General features: G+C 40.3%; 1 long non-coding RNA gene across 1 annotated transcript in view; it reads right to left on the bottom strand.

Annotated features, from left to right (window-relative positions):
• Window positions 1-6,432: 6,432 nt before the first annotated feature.
• The window catches only part of LOC111095505, a 28,797-nt gene continuing 11,129 nt past the window's right edge, over window positions 6,433-24,100 (bottom strand). The window contains exons 2-3 of the long non-coding RNA XR_005357588.1: window positions 16,368-16,461; window positions 6,433-8,266 (exon numbers count right to left, since the gene is read on the bottom strand). This is a non-coding gene — a long non-coding RNA (uncharacterized LOC111095505). The remainder of the gene's footprint in view (window positions 8,267-16,367; window positions 16,462-24,100) is intronic.

Here is a 24,100-nt window from a genome sequence, read left to right as displayed (position 1 = left end):
GTAAAAGCTGGGAATTTCAGATGTCTCTGCACTCAGAGCTCCGAGCTCCAAGTATAGGAGAAGGAAGTCACCCTAAACTAAAGCAAGTTAATAAAAATTACAAGGATAATAATGATACATGTGTGTAGGCATGTGCACAGACTTATGCATGTATATACCATATATATTATATATGAATATCTAGATTTCATATTTGATTACGTGTATATATGCCTATATGTTCATATATGTTAATACATAATATACATATATTCAACATTTATTACTTATTTATTTATAAAAATTTTATTTATTTATTCATGAGAGACACAGAGAGAGAGAGAAAGAGAGGCAGAGACACAGGCAGAGGGAGAAGCAGGCTCCAAGCAGGGAGCCTGACGTGGGACTCGATCCCCGGTCTCCAGGATCATGCCCTGGGCCGAAGGCAGCACTAAACCGCTGAGCCATCTGGGCTGCCCATATTCAACATTTACTTAAAGCAATGGATGCAAAAAAACAAAACAAAACAAAACAAAACAATGGATGCATTGAGGGTTGCTTTCTTTTTTTTGCATCTACTTGTCCAAAATAAAGGTATCATTTCCTGATGGATAAATGAGACTTAGTTTAGGGTGGCCTCATGCCCTTCTTCATTCCATTTAGAATAAAGACTTCAAGTCATACCAGAAGTTTCTCTAGGCTGAGCTTAAATACTCCTCGTTTCCCTTTGCACAGTGTCTGTAGAATCTCAGAGTTGAGGTCATCTAAGTCAATCCCTTCATTGTGCAAATGAAGAAACTGAGGCACCATGAGGGGTCTGGTATCCCTATGCTCAGAGGGTGGAGGGCAGAGGAAATCCAGCCTTCTTTGTAACCTTCCTGTGCCAGCTCCCTACATGGCATGGCTCCCTGGGAAAGATTTGAAGTCACACAATCTGGTGCGGACACTGGAGGATGGCAGGCAAGCCTCTTCTTCTTGCTAAGCCTCAACTCTTCAGTTTTACAAAAAAAGATGAATTTTGGATGTCAGGAGTTTTGAGGTGATAGCTACAGGTAAAGCCCTTGGGATGGAGCCCAGCATATATTAGGTCTCCACAAAGCTTCCCTGTGACTGTCTGGATTTTAAAGTCGGAGCATACAGCTCACGTGGACATTCTTGCTATTGCCTGCTAAGCTGTCCCATATCGGTGACACTCGTCTAATGTCCCCAGTTGGACGTGGGGATCCTTAGATCAGTTTCGTGTTTAGTCCCACTTTAGTGATCCCCAGAGCCTGATCTTCATTTAACTAGCAGGTGCTCAACAATGCTACCAGTTGTGTTTTACACAGTGGGACAAGTTATGATTTCACACGTCCCTACAATGCTGATGTACCTGCCGTCAGAAATCAGTGCCGATTCTGTACTGTAGAAAATCCCACGTACAAGAATATCCACGTGCGAAGTTCCCCTCATTGTCTCAATTAATGCTCGCAAAGATCCAGGCGGGCAGTTACCACCATCTGCATGTAATAGAGGAGGAAAGTGAGCTTTGGGAGTGGGGAAGGGAGCTGTGTGCCCGCAATCCAGCAACAAAAGGATGGGTGTGGAAGATAATTGCAAGCTTCCCATCCTATATCCACCTGGGATCCCACTCCAAACCCTGTCTCTCGGTAGAGACTCACTATCTGTTGTGGGTTGAACTCCACAAAGCAGGGCCCCTATTTCAGTACGGTGCTTTCAGAAGAGTAGGATAAATAGGCTGGCTCATTTCTTCGAATGTTTTATTTGAGAAAGCCCCAAAGCCAGAGTAAAGTGATTGCCCGTCACCAAGGGTCTGAAGCACGGCTCCAAGAGGCTCATCATAAGAGGGAAATTTCTTTGAAGTTTCCCATTAAAATTCACATCCATTTGAGTCAACTCCACATTAAAATATATGTGTTTATTTTAATACACATTTACTGCTTAAATCTTGAAGTGAAATAGGCATTGAAAGAAAATGCACCATTTTATCTTATGGTTCAGGGCACCCAGGGCCCGCAGCTGCACACTGAGATTCAGAAGAATGGTTGGGGGCTCTTTATCTCTATGGTAATCCCCAAATCTCAGCTCCAGCCCGGATGCGTGGTGACCCCCACAGCCCATTATCATCAGGACGAAGCTAATGGGCCTCGATGAGGGCGGGTCTACACACGCAACCGGGCTGACCCATCCGTCAATTTTTCTTAAGGAGCCACTGAGGATGCCTGCCTTCCCACAAAAGCCTGAAGAGCCGCCGAACTCATTTCTCTTCTGTCCATGTGTATTAATTCCTGTTTCTGTAATGAGATACAGGGGAGAAAAAAGGGCTGAGGACTGATGTGGAATCAGATTGGGCCTGATGAGTTATGGAGGCTGCCTTCTCATCAGCGATGTAAAACAGCCCGGGCTCTATTTACTGCTGCTGTCAGCAGGATCGATAAATAACATTTTCAGTGACATGAAGAGGGAACGTGTAAGCTCAGTGAAATGAAGGGGAGCCAGAGGTAGAAGCAGACAATGCTCTTTTTTTTTTTTTCCCTCTTTCTGCCCTGGCAGGAGTCACCTGTTTGGGGGAGAGAAAGGGGCACCGATCTGGTTTTGCTTTTAAGGGAGGAGGCTGCATCCTGGGATGGAGGAGAGGGCTTCTCAGCTGAGAGGGAAGGCAAGGAAGGGCATGGCCCATTGTCACTATAACTTCCCTCCTGTGCTGAGCCACACCCCCATCTGAGCCCACTGTCAGCAACACCCCACATTTTTAGCCACTTCAAAGACAGGCATTTTGGCTTCTTGTTTATACTGGAAATAGAGTCCAGGCCCAAGGTAGAACCCAGAAGAGGCGTGCCTGACTGCCAGAAGGCTGAGAGGAGGCTGACCAATGAGAAGGGCCTCCCTGGTTAGAGGCATTAGGTGGGGGGACCTAGAGCACAGCAGAATTCCAAGTCCCTCCAACAAGAGTTGGGAGTCAAGAATTAGCCTCGTCATGTAATTCCCACTTTGAGGGAATCTCTGAGGTCATGAGAATCATCTGTTCAGGACACATGAGGGGCTGACCCAGTATCTGCACACAGGGAGATCACCAGCATTTTCCATTCTAGGCTCCCCCCATGCTGCATGGGTGGTGGGATCATCTGATGCAAGGCAGCGGCCCAGCTAACTGGAGCCCATTGGCTTTGCACGCCCTGGGAGACTGGCCTTCTGCCTGGAAGTGGTGGGCTAGGTGGTAGGTTGGGGTCCTGGGAACCCCGGAGACAGTCCCTGGGTAGCCCATCCTGCCTTTGCTGTTCAGACAGCTTTGTAACAACATGCTCTCAGCTGAAATCACGGTAGAGAAGCTCAGTTGCCGGTTTGATGAGCAAAATCACTTTGAGGACTTCATTTGCCTTAATTCCGTCCCCCTCCCCCCAACACTTTCTTATCATGTTCATTTGGGTTAGGAACCATGAACGGTTAAGAGTCATTTATATATCTTGGTTGGACATGTCAGATTCTTTGTGGCATGTGAAAGTTCTGACAGAAACCAGCTATGAGAGCTCCAGAGCACAGGGGAAGACAGAGGAAGAGCAAGGAGGGTCATTAGCGTGCGAACAGAGAGAAGGGGAGGCCGAGAGAGGAAATGAACAGAAGACGAGAAAGAAACGAGGGGAAGGACGGGAAAAAAAAAAGGCGCTGGGGGAAAGGGAAGTGAGAGGGCCAGGAGAGGGGGACTGGTCAGCAAATCCCTGCTCCCCTCAAGTCAGCCTTAGATTGAAAAAAACCATTATTTGGGTGGAAAAGTACATCATTAGAAGAAGCTCTTCAGGTGCTGTGTTGAAAAGTATCAGGAAATAGGACAATAGATTATACACTCTCATTCCAAGTATTTGGGGGAAATCCAGTGAAATCCTCTGACACCATGACTATGTGAGAGTTAAAGTCCTTTCTTAGACTCGTAATAGCAGATGTTTACTGGATGCCATGCATTGTTCAAAGTACTTCACCAGTATTAATGTACCACAGCTACATGGCAAGCCTATGAAATTGGGGCCATTACTGTGCCTGTTCTAGGAAGCTGCACAGAGCTGGAGTAAACTGTCTAGGGCTACACAATCAGGAATGTAGGAGCAAGGGTTTGAGGTGGCTCCAGAGCCTGGACAGCTCACCACCTGATGCTTCTGCCTCTCATTCACTGTTGAGTTGTTCATTCATCCCATAGATATTTATTGAGGCCCTACTATGTGTCAGTCCTCTAGTAGCATCACCTGGACACAAAGCATACAAGCAAGAACAGGCACATTCTCTGCTCTGAAGGACAACTGGACTGATGGGTGAGGCCTCACAATCAGTGTTAACTGCTTGGTTCTTTGTCTTCATGCTCTGAAAGGGATAAACAGGACAGGGGCTCAAGAATTTGCGTTTTGATTACACTCCCATATGATGTCAGTGTTGGTGGCCTGAGGACCTCACTTGGAGGACCACTGATTCAGAGATAGTGTTGTAAATAAGAAGAACAGAAACTGAGATCTAGATTCTCTTTGAGAGGTTTGCAGGGTGAGAGGAAGGAGGAGAGAATGTCTGTAGGCCTGGAGGCAACAGGCAGATGCCACTTTGGGAAATGGAGGTAATGGTCAGAACTCGGAAGTGTATGGCTAGCAAAGGATGGGAGGTGATACTGAGGGGCCAGGTGAATTTAATGCAGCTCTCACACATTCCAGGAAGGATCACTCCCCCGCCAAGAAAACTTCCATAGAGCTACCACATGGGGTTCGTGGTTTCCAAAAAGTAAAGTCATCTTTTGATATGAAAGGCAAGTTGGATTTCCAATCACTTATTGGGCCTTCTTCCATGTTCTCTTGGGGAATTTGTCCCAGGTTGCATTGACATCATGTTTCTTTTGCTGCATGGGAATAATAAACACACACAAGTCCATGGTGTGGCTTTCTCCATGATAAAACCCAGCTCTTTATGGCAATCACATAGGGGACTGTTTCTGCAAATGATCTTGAGAACTAGATGATCCCACTGGCTGCTCAGAAGGTTCCAAATCCCATGATATGCATTCCTATTAACCTATGGGATCATCATGAGACTTCTATTAATATGCAAATGTTTTCCCAGGAAAGATAATATATAGTGATCATAGGTCCTCATAAATACAGTCATAGGGAGGAGCTTAAGGGGATACGTACTTTCTATCCATGACCTGGCCTGGGACTTGGGGAGCAGAGGGGTCTCTTGGGATTCCCTGATAAAATGTCTTCACCTGCATAGTGGTTGTGCTCTTTCTGACCACCGGACTGCGACAGACACATGCATCCACAGCTCTGCCCGGCATAATCTACGCACATATTTATTGTGATTTTTGTTGACCAGTTCATTCATTGACTGGTCCGTGTGAAAGTTGCCCCAGGGCTCACAGAGGTGGACATATGCAGTCTCCAGAAATGTTTTATGGCCACAATCACAAATGGATAGCAAAAATCTAGGAGCCACATCTAAGGGGTAGCCTGTGAGCATGGGTACCTAAGTGGGTAGCTCTTAGGAACAAGTAAAAATGCAGCATGAAGAAAATGAGAGCAGTAGAGTAAACTCAAAGAGCGATGGGAGACACCGAGGGATGGGAAAAGAGAATAGATGGGGCAGCCCTGGGGTACCATAAGCACAATTGCTTCTGCTTCCTTTGTGGATAGAGTGGCTGACCCTGCAGGGTCAGTGAGCTCGGTCGTGAACCCCAAAGAAGCACAATATCACTACTGTGCTCCCTAAGTGAGACAGCATTCTAGTCTGGAATGCCAGAGTAGTGCAAATCTTTCACTGAGATAGAAACTAAACCAAAACCCAAACCACACTGAAACAAACAAACAAACAAATAAAACACAGGAAGCAAAAAAATATATATATATCACTTAAGTTCTGAAACATAAATTCCAGTTTGAATTTTCTTTTCTGTTCTCTGGGTACCTTGAGGCATCTGGCAGTTATCCTGGGGTGACACGGTTGGGGCGCAGGGGTGGTGGCATGAGGAGGAGTGTGAGTAGGGAGTTCTAATCCTCCTACCCGTTGCTGCCTCTAAATCATTCAGAAAAGCGACTCTTCTTTTTAGAAATGGGTTAGCAAGATCCCATGGACTTTCTTTTTCCCCCCTCATCAGAGGTTGATCAGAAGGACTGTTCCTGTTTTTTCTCTCTCTCAAAACCTGATAGATGTCAGGCACCCAGCTTGTTAACTGCTGATTTGGCTATCATTACTTTCTGCTTCAGATGACTGCCCCATTTATCTTGGCTTAATACATTACCATGCCAACATACGGTGGTATATAGGTATTCTTTTATTATGCTCAAGTAGCATATTGAAGCATGTTTCAATTTAGAGTGACACACAAATCTAACTTTCCTCACCCTTTAATTTGACTCAGTGGAAACACAATGTGGGCATAACAGACAATGTACAGTCTATTAGCAATTTTACAGTGAATCACTGTTAAGAGTCTGTCATCTTAGTATTTATTTCACTAAGTCGCATATGATCTAGTTGAACAATTCATATATGCCTGTATTTTGCTTCCTGACAACCTGGGTAGAAAGCACATCTAGGACGGCATATGAAATATGCATGCGTCCTTCCATGAAGATATTTATAAATACATGATTTTAATAGTGAAAAACGCAAACAAGGATGACACAGCTGATTCTGCACCAATATGCATAGTTATTATTGAATTTTTAAACTCATTAAAGGAAAAAGTTTAAAGAAGTGGCTTTACGAACTAGGGACACAGCGTCAGGTTTTGCGTGTCTCAGGCTTCTTCTGGGAGAAAGAGATGGGGAGAGTTTTCAGTGAGCCACCAGACCACAGCAAAAAAAAAAAGTTCATTGACCTTTTGGTGAAGTAGTGTGAATCTTTTCTTCATATTTGTTGCTTTAGAAAATGATGAAAAGGATTGTATAGAAAATTCATATTTGTCTCCAAGCACTACTAATTCAATCGCAACAGTACTCTAGTAGATCTGAAAAATAACGGTATACACATACACACACACATGTAGATCCTTGAGATAATACAGTGTATATTTATGTATGCGCATGTGTGCATATACAGGTGTGTATATACAGGTGCATATACAGGTGTGTGTATATAGGTGTATGTGTATATATGTATATATATATGTCACTATGTAAAGTTATATCTCAAAAATAAAAAGTTATATCTCATCTTCCACGTTCTCAAACTCAACTTTGAACCATTCTTCCCAATTCACTCTTTACTTATTCTCCATACAGTCTTGCACAACTGCCTTGTTGATGTTCCTTTAAACTTTTTAGTTGGCTATGTTTTGGGCTTATTTAGAAGTGCTGCTTCATTCCTAGATATTAGTCAGGACCATTTTTATCAAAGATGATAGAAAGTTTCCAGTTACAGCAGACAGTGAATTTCTTTGTTGTTCGGTTGCTGTTACTTTGTTTAACCTAATTTGAAATGGGTTATAAGATATATAGCTTCAGGCATTGCTAGATCCAGGTGCTCTGATGATGTTGTCAGGGCTCTCTGGCTATCTTTCCATGTCTGGATTCACTTTCCACTGTATGATTGTGTCATTCTCAGATAGGCTCTTTCCAGGTAGTGATAAAGATGATTTTTAGCATCCTCAGGCCTTTACACTAATGGCCCATGATTGAAGAGAAAGAAAACCATTCTTTCAGTCAACATGTATAAGCTCAGGGAGGTTTCTGACTGGCTCTACTTGGGTCACGCCCCAAATCACTGGGATAACCATTAGATCTGTTCACACTTTGGGTCTAGCCTAGTGACTTGTGCCCAGTTTAGGGCCAGGGGCTAAATGGGGTTCCATGATTAATGCCTCATCATAACCACATGGAATGTAGTGTGTATTGAGAGGTAGGGTGGGGAGGGAAAAGGGGAATCAGAAGTAGAAACCACCTCTCCACCTTCCCTACTTAGGTACCTTGACTCAGATTACCTCAGCTAATCATCTCTCCCAATTTTATCACACTTGGGACTTTCCACTCCATTACCCTTTACCCAGGTCTCAACCACTTTTTTTCTCAAGCATCTTCTAAATCACAGCTGCAGTTGCTCAGGATTTTCCCAGGGAAAGCAGAAGTCAACAAAAGCCCAAGAGATAAAACACTTGCATGGCCAATAAGTCTTAAAGTAGGCAGTAAAAGATGGGCAGATGGTCTCCATCCAAGATTCTTGGAAAAGCAGCCAGACATTCTGTGCACGCTTGATAAACATCAAACAAATCACAGACATCTGTGAAGATGGGTTCTACCCATGACCACTGGCTGGATCCCTGGAAGAAGAAGAAAAACATACTCTCAATCATGTTTCCTAGCCCAGTTCCTCCTTTCCTCCCCAAATTATCTTGCCGTTGAATATAAGCCTTCCCCAGAATGACCTGTGGTATATAGTACATAGTACTAAAATTCAAGGGTAAATTAAATGTGAGACAATGAGGTCAAGTTACCTAATCTCTGTAAGCTTGGTTTATCTTTTATCTGTAGAATAAGAATAAGAACAAGAATAAGAATAAGAATAAAGGAATAAGAATAAGAATTTCATCAGACAAGGGTGAGGCTTCAATCACTTCCCCTCTTAAGCTTCAATTTCATGTACAATGGACGTATAATACTTACTCATAGGGGAAGTCAGAGACACACTCAATATCCATTCTGCTCTTCTTCCTTAGTAACATAATGCCAGTTTTGGTAGAGGTGGCAATATGGCATAATTTTAGAAAGACCCGGCCTTCCTTGCATATAGGGGTGGTCAAGAAAAGGGAAAGATAAAAAAAAAAAAAAAAAAAAAAAAGAAAGAAAAGAAAAGGGAAAGATTTTAAGAGAGAAATGTAGAGGAATCCTTAGGAAGGGGGCTGATTAAACTGATACTCTTTTGGTTTCCTTTCTTCTTTCATTTTTAAAAAAGATTTTATTATTTGAGAGAAAGAGGGAGTGAGAGATGGGGGTAGGAGGAGCTGAAGAAGAGGGAGAAGCTGGCTCCCCACTGAGCAGGGAGCCCAGATGCAGGGCTTGATCCCAGGATTCTGGGATCATGACCTGGAGCCAATGGCAGATGCTTAACCCCCTCAGCCACCCAGATACCCCTTATTCCTTCTTTCTATCTGCAATTAGGATGTGATGTCTTCAGCTTCAGCAGCTATCTGGGGGCCTTGAGGAAAGACAAAGAGAATTGCTGGGACCTTGGCTTTGACATCGAGTTGCAAAAGGCCAGCAACTTCTTACTTCTGGACTTCTTGCTGTTTGAGACAAATAAATCCTGTTGTGCTTAGTCCTCTGTAGTCAAGTGTCTGTTACTTGCAGCCAAATGCAATGGATAACTGTGTAAGATTGTGTAAGGATTCAGACAAGTAATCCATATAAAACGCTCACTGCAAAAATCTGCAATATTGACTCTAAGACACTCTAATGCTGTTGTTTTTTGTTCTCACCAGAAGGTGTCAATAGAATGTTTTCTTCCAACTACATCACAACTATTTCCGACTTCAGAAATATTAGGATGAGCAAATCTTGTACCTTGGAATTGATGAAATAGGATAATAATAATAATAATAATAATAATAATAATAATAATAACTAACATGTATAGAGCAACTCTTATTTATAAACGTAACAGAGCGAACCCACTGCCAGGTACATGGCAGGTGCTCAAAGTGTTTTCTCTTTGTATCCATTCTACGGCCTCTTCTAGTGCAAGGGTGCGTCTGTCCAGGAAGAGGCAGCCTCCTTCAATAAAATGTAAATGGTAATAAGTTCCAGGTGCACTCAGGAGGTGGTCACAGCAAACAGTGCCTTCTCTCTAAAAGGAGAGCTCAGACATGAATTTTGGAAAAATAAGAGTTTTGGAGCAAACTATCTTTAACAGGGGATCTGACCAGGATGGTCCCTAATTTCGGTTGGCTCTTTGGAGTAGGTCCGATTAGTGGGGCTGGGATTAGCCCTATCAGGACAGACCAATTCGTGGAAATATTCGGTCTGCTATCAATGTCACCCCCCGCCCCCCCCCCCCCCCCCCCCCGGGCCTGGTGGGGAGGCAGCCTCCACCATCAGCGTTTCCATGACGATGCAGTATATTTAGTCAGCAGCACCTCCCGAGTAAACAGTAATCCTTCAGAAAAACAAGAAGGTCATTACAGCAACTTGTCAAATCAATGCAGAAGGTGTCGAGGCCGATTAAGGCATCTTCTCTCGCAGCTGACACAGTGTCAATAGTACTGGGCCACTACTGCTCAGGCAGATGATTGAAGTGAAGTGCCCATCAGTCAGGGCGTTGAGGTGAGCTAACGATTCCCCGCGCTGCCTATTAGAGCTACATGACAACTCAATCCTCTGTGCTGCAAAGAGAGAGAGGGAGAGAGAGAGAGAGAGAAGGGGAAAAAATAGTGACCTTGTTGCTTTGTTTGAAGCTGAATTAAATTGACAAGAGCAGCTAATCTTTACCTAGGGCGATTAACAGAATTAAGGACCACAACAAAGGCACCCAAGGTTTTAACATCTATGCAAGGGCTCAGGGATGTTTATGATGCAGGAAGCCCTCCTTTGGTATTCAGGTACAATCCAGATATATATTCTGGGCCAAACCTTCTCCAAATGAAGCGTTGGTAATCCCATTAACACCCTGCCAAAGCAACGTGTAAGGACACAAGGCGTTCATGGGATACGTCTCTTCCTGGATCAGCCGGGAAGCCTGTTCTTCCCAGTGGCGCTGGCTGATTATTTTAGACTTATGAATCTGGGCTGGGGAAAGCCATAAATACACAAAGTTTTTAATATATTTCCCAGGAGAAATATTTTGCCTTATTTTAAATCTTCTAAGCCTATGATTCCAGAGCAATTTTTTCCAAACCATCCAGTGGTTCAGCAAAATAAGAGAAGGGCCTCATGGCAGATGAACAGAACTCCCAAAGAAGGAAATGAGAAGCTTGAGAGATTCTTGGACAGAAATATTTTTTGTTCCAGTAAGGAACATTCTACCCTTGATGCAGTTAAAGGCATGGGATCCAGCATGAACAAATTAGCAGCAAATTGGAACAATGATATCAGAGATAAAAATTTTACTTTTCATATAAAATTGCATTTAACATTTACAGAGCATACTCTTCAGTGACCAGAAGCTGGGGTCATCAAATCCTTTTCTGTAAAGGTCAAATAGTAAATATTTTAGGCTTTGTAGACCTTATCATCCCTGTCGCAACTACTGAACTCTACCATTATAGCATGAACAGAGTTGCAGGCAATATGTAAATGAGTAGAAGTGGTTGTGTTCCAATAAAACTTTTGTTTACAATAACAGGCAGGGGACCTGATTTGGCCTGCTAGCTGCAGTTTGCAACCCCTGGCCAAAAAGACTGTAGCAATTCCATTCACCCAACTAATATTCATGGAGTGCTTTCTATTTGTCAGGCACAGAACTAGCTGCTAGAGCAAAAAGAGGGAATAAGCACAGTCCTCGCATTTGAAGAATTTGCAGTATAATAGAGAAGATAGCTATTTGTGTGCATGACTGCAGTATAGTATGTTAGGTGCTATAGTTAAAAACACAGATGAACATAATAAATTCTTACTAGGGCAAAAAAGTTCAGAGAAAAGTTCAAAAAAAGTTCAGATAAAATAAGAAAGTTTGGGGCTACACATTCAAGAAACCTTAAGTGGGTAAGGTGGGTAAAGATATTACAGATTCAGTGTAGCCAGAATGTATGGTGTGTGTGTGTGTGTGTGTGTGTGTGTGTGTGTGTGTGTGAGAGAGAGAGAGAGAGAGAGAGAGAGAGAGAGAGAGAGAGAGGTCTGGAAACAGACCAGATCAATGAAATGAGAAGGACAAGGAATACAGAAGGAGACTTTAGGGGACAAATTGGTTGGAGAAAAGGCTAGAAATTTACATGGGAACCAAAGGAAAGATTTATATGGCAAGCTTAGGAATTCAGATTTTTTCATCTATAGGCAATAAAAGCAATTACTTATTTTAAGCAGAGGAATAATGCAATCAGATGGCTATGTGGAGACAAGGAAACACTAGCCAGAGACTATTATAATAGTTCCAGGCAAAAAGAATATAAAATCTTGGATTAAGATTGATCAGGGAATAGAGAAAAGAACAAAAATGTGAGAAATGTTTCATAAATATAATAGATCAAGCTCCTGCTCTTAGGGATAGGGCAAATACGGCTGAAGGGTTACCTTGGCATCTGTTCCAAGAAAGTTGGTCTTGGGGGAGTGTAGGACTTTGAGAAAAATTTGCACAGAGCCAACTAAGGTAGCACAGCCAAGGGAGAAATTTAGTCTAAGAGGATAGCCAAGAATATCACCATGGAAACAGTCTGTAAGAGCCAAGCATGGAAGATGATCCAAAGGTAAGAGTGAGCTACCAGATCACTGAGGTGAGAAGCTCATGAAAGTTGGTGGAGGTCAGAATACAGAGCTGGAAATATGGTTGGGGCAAATTGTTGAGGCGAGGTATGCAGGAGATCATTCCTCAGTTTGGTGTGGTGCCAGTGTGAAGAGATTTAATAATATATGGGCTCATGTAAACTCAGATGCAATCAATAACACCAGGAATTATTCCAAGAATTCTAGCTGGGTGATTCAAAGTGGGTGATGTTAACAGAGGCAGCAGAGACAAGGATGATATAGACAGAGTAATGTTGAGTTTACTTTGGGACATGATGAACTGGAAACACCTACAGGTTAATTGGTGGCTTGTTGAATTTGATAATGCAGGGCTTAGAACTGGACATATAATTGTGAAACTAATCAGTATGTAGCTGTGGTTGAAGCCACAGAATGGATGAGAACACCCAAAAAGAGTGTGGCTGAGAAGAGAACAGGGAGAAAAGTAGGAATCCTATAGAAAATACTAATGGAGAGGACAGAGAGAACTGCATCACTGAAAAAGACAGTGAAAGACTGGTCAAGGAAGTAGGAGAAAGATCAGGGGAGAATAATGTTTCTGGAATAGGGAGATGGTTAATGGCAAATGCTACAAGGAAGTGAATTTAGTTAAAAACCAAACAGAACAGAAAAGCCTTTGGGGTAATTCTTGGCAATCCTGAGTTAGAAGAACAGTATGGATAGAAGCCAGATTATCCTTGGGTGAAAACTGAATGGGAGACACTGTCAATACTTTTGATGATAAAACGAGATGAGAGGTGGGGCACCTGGGTGGCTAGTGGTTGAGCATCTGCCTTTAGCTCAGGGAGTGATCCCGGGGTCCTGGGATTGAGTCCTGTATCAGGCTCCCTGCAGGGAGCCTGCTTCTCCCTCTGCCTGTGTCTCTGCCAATCCTCTCATGAATAAATAAATAAAATCTTAAAAAAAGAGAGATAAGAGTCATATTTATAATTTTAAGAAGATACATAGCAGAAGGAAGATGATTAAGAATGAAAAATACTGAAAGATATTTTAACTCAAAGGAGAAGCTGATAGATTGCAAATATATCAGACAGGAAATACAGAAAAATTTGGAGTGGCATTTCCTAAATTAATCTATAAACAAGAATTACCTGTGGGTATTAGTTAAAACTATTACTGTCCCCAATTCAGATCTTCTAAATCTACTAATTTAGAAGATCCACCAGGGGGACTAGGGGATGTCAATATATAATAAGCATCACAAGTGACCCTTATAATCAGGCTGGTTTAGGAAATTGCTGTAAGAATATTTGAAATTAGAGCAGTGGTCCACAAATTTGGCTGTTCACTGGAATCAACTGAGGTGCTTTAAAAATATATCAATGTGTGGGATGCCTGGGTGGCTTAGCGGTTGAGTATCTGTCTTTGGTTCAGAGCATGATCCTGGGGTCCTGGGATCAAGTCCCACATCAGGGTCCCCGCAGGGAGCCTGCTTCTCTCTGCCTGTGTCTCTGCCTCTTTCTGTGTCTCTCATGAATAAATAAAATCTTAAATTATCTATCTATCTATCTATCTATCTATCTATCTATCTATCTATCTATCTATCTCAAGGTCTGGATCCCACCTGCAAGAGATGCTGATTTATATGATCTAGAGTTCTACTTCGGTATTGGGAATTTTATAATTTTCTGATGGGATTCTAACATGCAACTAATTTTGAAGTGTAGGTATGGGAAGATGAAAATGAATGAAAATAAGTTTTGGGGGAAAAAGAGGTAAATTTGCTTATTTCATACTTCTGTGACCTCCATTATACTGAAAAAGGCTTCATCATCTGTTGAAAGTAAAGGGGCAGAGGTGGAGTATTGAACTTATGGAAATAATTAAAGGGAAGGGATGGGAATATGAATTGTAAGGGCCGGAAAGATGTTGCTGAAATGATACTCTTTTTCTGCAGACGGCAACTATTTAGAAGGAGAGTGACTAATTGACTCTGTATCTGGTGCTGGGTTTTCAGGAAAATATAGCAGTGTGACCAGGGAAAAGAGGATTGAGGGAACTGGAGACATGACATCATTTAAGAAGGCATGGTTTACCTGAAGACTGTTGTGAGTAGTAAGTCATAATTTTAGTTTAAGATCTTGGAATCTCAATCTCAAAGAATAGTCACAGAAATGAAGTGAATATCTTTGGACTAAAGTTGGTTAAGGAACTATATGGTTTGAGTTTTGAGATATGAGATTGCCTAGTTGAGACAAAGGGCATAAACTGTCTATCAAATCTGGCTCCTTGACTTGCTAGTTGTGTAACCTTGGGCAAATTATTCAACACATGGAAGCCTCAATTTCTTCATCTGTAAAAAGGGGGTAATAATACTTGTGAGAAAATTATGTGAACAAGGCAGTAGTCAACAATGTCAGTCTTTGGGAAAGTTCCAACAGGACAAGAATTGGTCAATAAAATGATTATTGGTGATGAGTTTTTAACAGAATGGTGAGGGCAGGAGCCAAATTTCAATGGGCTGCAAAAGAAAGTCCTAGAGTAGAGATTCTTCCAAGAAACTGGGTGAAGAGAAGGAGATATTTTAAGGTAAATTTAGGAAAAGGCATGATCTATGGAATACTTATAGGGTTTTTGTGATGATTAAATTAAACGAGTACAAAACATCTAACCTAGAAGGCACATAGTCCTCACTAAAACTGATCTATCGGGATCCCTGGGTGGCACAGTGGTTTGGCGCCTGCCTTTGGCCCAGGGCGCAATCCTGGAGACCCGGAATCGAATCCCACGTCAGGCTCCCGGTGCATGGAGCCTGCTTCTCCCTCTGCCTGTGTCTCTGCCTCTCTCTCTCTCTCTCTGTGTGACTATCATAAATAATAAATAAAAATAAAAGAAATAAAAAAAATACTGATATTATCAATATCAAAGTTTTGTGGATGATAATCACTGGTTTGGGGAAATTTGAATATCAGATGCTTTATGGGTTTGGTGATTGTGTTGACTAAATGAAAAATGTATATAACATGTGGCCTGATGTGGTGAAGCATGAAATCATGATGGGTAAGCTAGAGCTAACAACTCTACTATTTTGCTGTCTTGTAGTTATGTTTACTACTAAAATGGGTTCCATGATGTCTACTTCTAATGATATCTAAAAGTTAGGTGCATTATATAACTTGCTTGTTGAAAGCTTCCTTTATATTTGTATCATTTTTCTGCACAACACCATCAGTTTATGTAACTGACCTATTCAATCAAATAGAATAAAATGCTGCCAGGAATGGGGAGAATGAGAGAAAGAGTAAGAAAATCTATTCCCAAAAAAGTCTAAAAAGATGAAGCATTAGAGAAAATCATAAGTAATAGATTTTGTTACTGGTCCTGAGTACTGCTGGGGACATGTCTATATCCTATAATTAAATAATGCATTTAAGCCTCCAGAAGAGAAACCACTGCCACAGATGCTGTGCTCTGTATGGAAGGTCAGGACACTAGAAAAGATCCAAAGGAGGCATTTCTTAGAGAGGTCTGGTACACTTAGTAGAAAGGAGAAAACATCATCATCCTATAATCTATCCTAGGGACAATCATGCAAAAGCCTACTTATTTCTGCAAATAGAGCAGAATCAACCACTAAAACAATGGAGTCTCCACGGTCTTGGAAGAAAGGCTTAGTAGAACACTTGGTTTCAAATAACAACCCCAGTGAGCCAGATCTATTTTGGAGGCCCTTGGATCACTGAGAAGTAGAATTATTGTGGTGACTTTAAGTTGGCAAAACTGGATCCAGTGACTGGAAGTTGAAGGGAGGAAGATGTCACTTTAACATAAGAAAAAAATAAGCTGCTTAGGAAACAGTGATTATTTTTATTTGCAATTGGAGATCCAAAATGAAATGAATAACCAATTGATGAGATCTTCTGGGGCAGTTTAAGCATCCAATGGGAGATTAGATACTCAAATTACGTTCTGAATCTGACATATTACTTTTGATGTTTTAAAACTATCAGAACCATGTTTAATACTCACATGCTGGGATGAACTTAATTCTTCCCTGGAGCAAGTCAAGATTGGGTTGGTCAAAGCGCTTTCTGACTAGACATGCAACAGGTATTGTAGAACTCTGGAAAAAAAGTTGTAAAGAGAACATTTTGGGGAAGAGAGGCTTCTATTTATATCTATTGAGACACATTATATTTGAGATTTTAAAAAGTTGTCTCATTTAGTTTGCACTGAAGAACCAAGGGGTAAATACTATAATCTCCGTTTTTTTGAACACAGATATGGATAGTTTAGAGCAGTTAAATAAATGGTGAATGATCACACAGCTAGAAAACCAGTACTTAAAACCAGATTTATTTTACCCTACAGTTTGGGCTCCCATCACTACACTCTATTGTTCTCAGCTTGTCAGGTGCCAGCTGTATGAGCTGGGATATACTGTTCAAATTCCCTCAAGTTTTTTGTCTTTGATAATAAAACTGTAGTGTTGTACAATATTACATAGGGGGCTTCTGGGTACTTGAAAATAGTAGCTGCTACCTAGGTCTATATAAGCCATATAATCTGTAAAAATAATACAGAACAACAGGAAGAACAAATAATAGTACACAAAACTCAAAATCTCAGAATAGCTAATACACAGAGATTTACCAAACTTCAAAATAATTACAGAAGTAAAAATTAAAAAATCCCAGTGAGCTCTCATTCACATTCTCACCAAAGTCTGTTTATCATAAGCAAAGGCAGTTTGAGAAAGACTATAAGAAAAAGAGAAGATGGGAGCTAAAGCTGGACATACATTTTTCTAAAACCATAGAAAGACAAAATTCACCTTATGTGTAAAAATACTAAAAATATTTATTGATAGATCTGATTATTATTAACAAAAAAGATTCTTAAAAGTGCACATGACTTGAAATGGTAGTTTTTGAGAGGCATGACTTCAGGGAGAAGAAGATGCAAAAAGAGAGAGGACCCCCTTAACAACTGAATGGTGAATGGAAAATTTTAAGGTTATTTCAGAGAACAAACAAACAAAAACCCAATAAATAATGGGCACAGAACATCTCCCACATCATGTGTTTTCTCTCTCTCTCTCTCTTTCTCTCCACTAAGGAATTGCTATACTGGCAGAAGAGGGCCATACTGAATTAGAAATCTTCTAAATATCAACAAAACTTTGAAAATCAAAGAAAGACATTTAAAAAGTCTACCCAAAGTTATTATTAAAAAATCAGAAAACAAGAGCCAAAGCATTTCATTTGATGAAAATTGTCCCTCAAAAAAAAGAAAGAAAGAAAGAAAGAAAAGAAAAAGAAAAAGAAAAAAAGAAAAAGAAAAAGAAAAAGAAAAAGAAAAACAAATCATGAGGAAAAAACCTCACAAGACAACATTGCAAAGTTAATTAAATATACACAGGTGAACATTTGAAAACATAACAAATCACTTTGAATCAGAAATTCAAAAAAGAAAAAAATGGAAATAGGTAAAAAAAAAAAAACAGGAAAAAATGGAACGGATGGTTTGTTGAAGCAAAAATAATCAAAATTATTTCAGAAGTGTAAATTATAAGATGCTCAAGTGAAATAGGTTCAAACAAAAATTTAATAAATGGTATTGAATAAAGGTAGGAAACAGCCAAGATAATGAAAATGAAGTAAAGAAAGGAGAAAAAAGTCAGGAAAGAAATTTTAGTAATGGAAGATAGCAAAGAAGAAGTAATATGCATATAATTGGAGGCTCAGAACAAGAAAAGGAAACTAATGGAACATACGTAATATTTAAAACTTTAATTCAATATTCTTTTCCAGAAACAATCCATATATTGAAAGGGCTCATCCTTGGGAAATCAACCTTGGATGATCAACACTGAGACATAGCATATAAAACTATGTGACCTCAGAAATAAAGGAAAAATCTGTGAACTTTCATGAATAAACAGTATACACACACACACACACACACACACACACTCTACATGAAAAACACACTGATAATAGAGACTATGCCTTCTTCTAAAATACTCATTGGTTGTCACAAAATTTAACCTATAACCAGTCACAAAGAAATAGGCAATAATTCTCATAAAGTAGAAATGTAAATAAAACTGATCACAATACAAAAACAAATGCTTAGATATCATTAAGAAAATTAAAACTCCCAAATGTCCTTCTACATGGAATCGAAAAACAACCTTGCATAAGAGAAAATATAAATTGGAAATGTAGAATCTTAAAAAATTAATTATAATGAAAACACTGGTTATCAGAATCTATGGATACATACAAATTAATGATTGCAGGGAACTGCATAACCATAAGGAATCTTTTTCTTAAAAAAGATTTATTTTGTTTTTATTTTAGAGAGAGCAAAGGTGGGGGGGCAGACCGAGGGAGGGAGAGAGAATCTCAAGCAAATTCCCTGCTGAGTGTGGAGCCTGATGGGGCTCTACTTCACCAAGAGTTGGACACTTAACCAAATAGCCACCAGGTTACCATGCATAACCATAAGTGATCTTATACATAAAAATGAAACAATGAAAATAAGGAAATTAAATGTGCAGCTTGACAAAAGTATAAAAAAGATACAAGAAAGCACAAAGAAGAAAATAAAAAAAGACAAAAACAGAAGTTACTGAAGTATAGAATGGGGAAGAGCATGGAAAGAAACCACCCTGTGGCACAGTGTCAGGGGGAGGGATGACAGTTGAGAGTGGAGCAAGAGCATGGAGAAGCACTATTCCATGTCAGAGCCGCCAATATAAACATAAGGCAGCGCTAAGGAATTTAAAGCTGGCATGCATTATAAGTAATACAAGAAACAGTAAAAACAAAACCCAACCCCAAGTCCTACCTAGATTGACTAAACCTCTACACTAATGGCCCGACAGAAAAAGTTCACCTATTGCCAGGCATAAAGACTATTTACCTCAGCTGCTCTGGTCTACACACAATCTCTGCCACTCAGTCAAAAACAGTAAGATGTTGGAAAGCATGAAAATGCATACCTTGGCAAGAGACAAACTAATCAGCAGAATCAGACTCAAAAGTGAACCAAATGTTGGAAACATCAAACCAGGAATTAAACATAACTATGGCCAATATATTAAGGGATCCAGGAAAAATGGTGGACAATATTTATAAATAATAAACAGCTGGGTGACCTTTGAGGCAAGAAGCTACAAAAAAAAAAAAAAAAAAAAATCCATAGCAGGAGCACCTGGGTGGCTCAACAGGTTAAGCGTCTGCCTTCGGCTCAGGTCATGATCTCAGAGTCCTGGGATTGAGCCCTCTGTCAGCGTCCCCTGCTCAGCAGCAAATCTGCTTCTCCCTCTCCTTTTGGTTGCTCTCCCTGCTTGCACTCTCTTTCTTTCTCTGTCAAATAAATAAATAAATTCTTTTAAAAAATATATGAGAACAGATATAAATAGTTCTCTTGAGGGCTTATCAGTAGACTAGACATGGTTGGGGAAAGAATCAGTGAATCTGAAGGTAGGTCAATAGAAATTTCCCAAGCTGAAATACAAGAGGAAAAGTGAATGGGAGTGGGGGGAAAGGAACACAGAATCCTAGGACCATGAACCAATGTTAGATGATCTAATGTTGAGAATAGGAAAATGAGATCTAATTAATATATCAAAATTCTGTTTTCTTAAAAATCAAATACACATGTCACTAGCAAGAGCAAAAAACAGGAACATGTTAGAAAGACACAGAAGCCAACAGCTCCTAATAGCTGAATGTAGGGAACTTTGAGGAACCAAATAAATATAAGTATAACCCACTGACTAAAATAAGAATTCATAGCTTTACACTGATAGTTATATACTAATATTTCTGTAAATGTCTACTTACACATATACTGACATAAATGAATGAATGAGTGAATGAAACAGCTTTTCCTTAAAGCATAAGTTCAGCTAACACATGTAGAAGGAACCGTGGAAATGGAAAATCACCATGTGAGAAACATCACAGTAATAATCATTTCAGACGAGAATCATCCATGGATGCTAAAATTAGTGAGTGGAAGTATGATGGGAAACAGGATATTTATATGGTTTCAAAATATCTCCACATGGTATACTTGTTAATTATCAATTAAAAATTATAACCACGGTGAAGACACCTATCACATATTCCCCTGACAAAGTGATGTTAATATCAGCAGAATGGCATAAACCATGTGCTTCCTAATATGTATTTAGAGGACACAAAATCAGCTTTTCAGTATTTTTGGCAAAAATTTAAATCAGAATGTAGTCACATGGAGACATTGCACAAACTCAAACTAAGCATCTGCGTACAAAATAAATGGCCAGTGCCCTCCAAAAGTGCTAAAGTCACGAAAAACAGAGACTGAGGAAGTATCCCAAACTGGAGGAGATACCAACTAGAGAAATAATATCTAAATATGGTGTGGGATCCTGTATTGACTCCTGTACCAAAGAAAAGGGTTATCAGTGGGGAAATTGGTGATACTTAAATAAGATACATGGATATAATCATTGTAGTATCTCAATAATATTGTATCAATTGTGATTAGATTTAATTGCTGTGGATTCTGGGTGAAAGATATTTGAAAAATCTTTTTGCATATTTTATGTAAGCCTGAAATTATTTTAAAAAGATAAGTTGTTAAAATCTGTAAAGTTAAAAAAAAATAATAAAGTGGTTGAAACAGCAGCCTGCTGCCTAATGGTCATACCTCCTATCAATGGACTTAATGGTCACCATGAACTCTGTGAATGCATCAGTCTTTTTCAAGCCTATGGGTGTGGGGCGCCTCCTCTTGAGCTCCCAGCACCAGTGCTGAACCTAGTGCATCAGACATCGAGAACAGATGGTTTCTTGAACCCCTCCCTCTTCCAAATGATGAAATTCTCTTCAGCTGAAATCACGTAAGACTTAATAGCCATCATTATTTTTCCTGATTTGTTCCCTAGCTTAAAATAAGCAATTGGCCATTTTAAAAGACTAAATGTCAATTTAAAAGATATTTACAAAATTCTGTAAAATATTTCACGTACAAATGAGAATCTTTCTTTACACTATTACAACGGGTAGTTTATATAAGTAACGCTAGTCCCCTCATCTTTCTTTTTTTTATGAATTTTTATTTATTTATGATAGTCAGAGAGATAGAGAGAGAGAGAGAGAGAGGCAGAGATGCAGGCAGGGGGAGAAGCAGGCTCCATGCACCGGGAGCCCGATGTGGGATTTGATCCCGGGTCTTCAGGATCTCGCCCTGGGCCAAAGGCAGGCGCCAACCCGCTGCGCCACCCAAGGATCCCTCCTCTCATCTTTCTAATCGCTGCACTATCATTGCTTATTGTGAATCTACTGTAAATTTGGTAATATGTGGTGCTGCAGAGGCTGGAGATAGGCTGCATCTGAAGTGAGCTTGTCTGGATCAGGAGGGCCTTAACTCTCAAAGTGCATGAGTGTTGTCAGTCTGTGTTGGGGCAGGAAGATGACTGTATAACAAAGATATCCTGAATTAATTTTCACACAGAACAGAATGTTTCTTAAAGGACAAAAAAATGCTGATTTCCTATTTATATATATATTACTCAAACTCAATGGTGACTCCAGTAATCATTTAGAACTTAGACCAAGAAATGATTTGGGGAAGGAGAATTTTATCAGTGACATTGTTTAGAATTTATTATCATATGGTGATGATACAAAGAAGTCTAGCTTTTAGTTGATTTTATTATTATTATTATTATTATTATTTTAAACATTAATTTGAGAGAGAGAGAGAGCAAGAGTGTGAGTGGAGAGGGGAAGAGCAGAGGGAGAGAATTTCAAGCAGACCCCATGCTGAATGTGGAGCCTGCAGTAGGGCTCCATCTCACAATTCTGAGATCATGACCTGGGTGCTTAACCAACTGAGCCACTCAGGAGCCTCAAGTCTATTATTATTTTTAACTTTTTTTTTTTTTTTTATGATAGTCACAGAGAGAGAGAGAGAGGCAGAGACACAGGCAGAGGGAGAAGCAGGCTCCATGCACCGAGAGCCCGACGTGGGATTCGATCCCGGGTCTCCGGGATCACGCCCTGGGCCAAAGGCAGGCGCCAAACCACTGCGCCACCCAGGGATCCCTATTATTATTTTTAATTTTATCCCTTCATTGCTGGTTCTGGCTGCTCCTCCCACCACCCCACCTTTGGAACACTGCCTGCTGCATAGAATCCTGTGTTTCCTCTATCATTATACCCGCCACTCTGCTTTGTTGATTGAAATATCTATTTAGCCCAGGATACTGTGAGCTGTTTGAAGACAGAGTGCATGCTTTATTTATTCACTTCTATATCTTCAACACCGGATGCATAGTAGATTCTCAATAACTGTTTGCTGGAAGAAAAATGACTCCATGAATTCATGCAGACAGGAAGTGGGCCAGGATCCTTGCATATCTACCCTGGGCAAAGATAACAAACCTCCAACTTTAGCACTTCCCAAAGTCATAGGACTTGCCAACGGGAGTCTGTGTGGACTTCTGATGAAGTGAAGGAGGTGGTCCCAACCAAAGGGCCAAGATTGATTATCTGTACAGCAAATACTACAGGTTGTGCAGGGTGGTGAGGAGCTTGAAATTAGTAGCAGACAGTGATGGGTTTATGTCCCACCTATGCCACTTAGTGACAAATTTGAAATGTTCATACAATTGCTTGACCTCTCTAAGCCTCAGTTTCACCATCAGTAGCAATGGGCATAATCCCTACATTTGTGTGGTACTTAAATTAAATGCCTTAGTTGTCATATCTCTGGCACAGAGATTGCTTACAGCAGGAGCTCAGTAAACTATGGTTGCCATACCATTGCCCTCTTTTTTCTCTCCTGATGGATGCTCAGACACACTCCAAATTCCTCTCCAATACATTTATAAAATCCAAAGGATGTCTTCTATAAAGCATGACATTTCCCTTAAAATAGGAAGCAGTGCAATTTGGGGACATGGCAGTTGTAAATATTTGCCATCAGTTACAGGAAGATTCAGTCCTGGACTCCAGTTTCTCGTCATAATCTTCAGGCCATCCAGGGTGCACGATGGGTGGCTGACAGAGCAATTGGAGAATTGTTTCCTAAAACCCCGCTGGAACTCTGCATAATACCAGTCGAGGGCCATGAAGCCCCAAAGCCGGAATTAATCAGCATATTCTTCTCTCTTTTCACTAGATACTTAATTGGTGTCTGTTAATCAACCTGCTTGGCTTCCAATAATCACAATTTCACAAGACATGCTTAGAGGAAAAGTAAAAGAGAGCACACAGGGGGCAAGGTGGAGCAATGGATAGATAATCAACATTTTTAATTGGATTTCAGGTTTGGGCTTAAGCCTCTTGTTGGAGATTCTATATTGGCTCTATCATTAGCAGAATAATTCTACTCTCATTTTCTCATTATTTTAAATTGAACAGCAAAAGAAAAGTGTGATGTCTGAGCGCATACGTTTCTTGGGAAAATTAACCTAAATGATGGAAGTGGTAGTTTAATCCAATGCTACCTGATAGAACTTTCTGCAATGCTGAAAATATCTTGTTCTGTGCTTTAGAACATGGTAGCTATTAGTCACATGTGGTTATTGAGCACTTGGAAAGTGGATAGTGTATGTGAGAACTTAATTTTTAATTTTATTTAATTTTAATTAATTTAAATTTAAGTAGCCATGTATAGCTAGTGACTACTATAATGAACAGCCCAGGAAAGAGACCACAGTAAAAGCAAAGTCCACTGCTCTCAGAGTATTGGGG

The sequence above is a fragment of the Canis lupus genome, chromosome 4 (genome assembly GCF_011100685.1).
Source record: "Canis lupus familiaris isolate Mischka breed German Shepherd chromosome 4, alternate assembly UU_Cfam_GSD_1.0, whole genome shotgun sequence".
NCBI lineage: Eukaryota > Metazoa > Chordata > Mammalia > Carnivora > Canidae > Canis > Canis lupus.
This window is presented reverse-complemented; position numbering and strand designations above follow the sequence as displayed.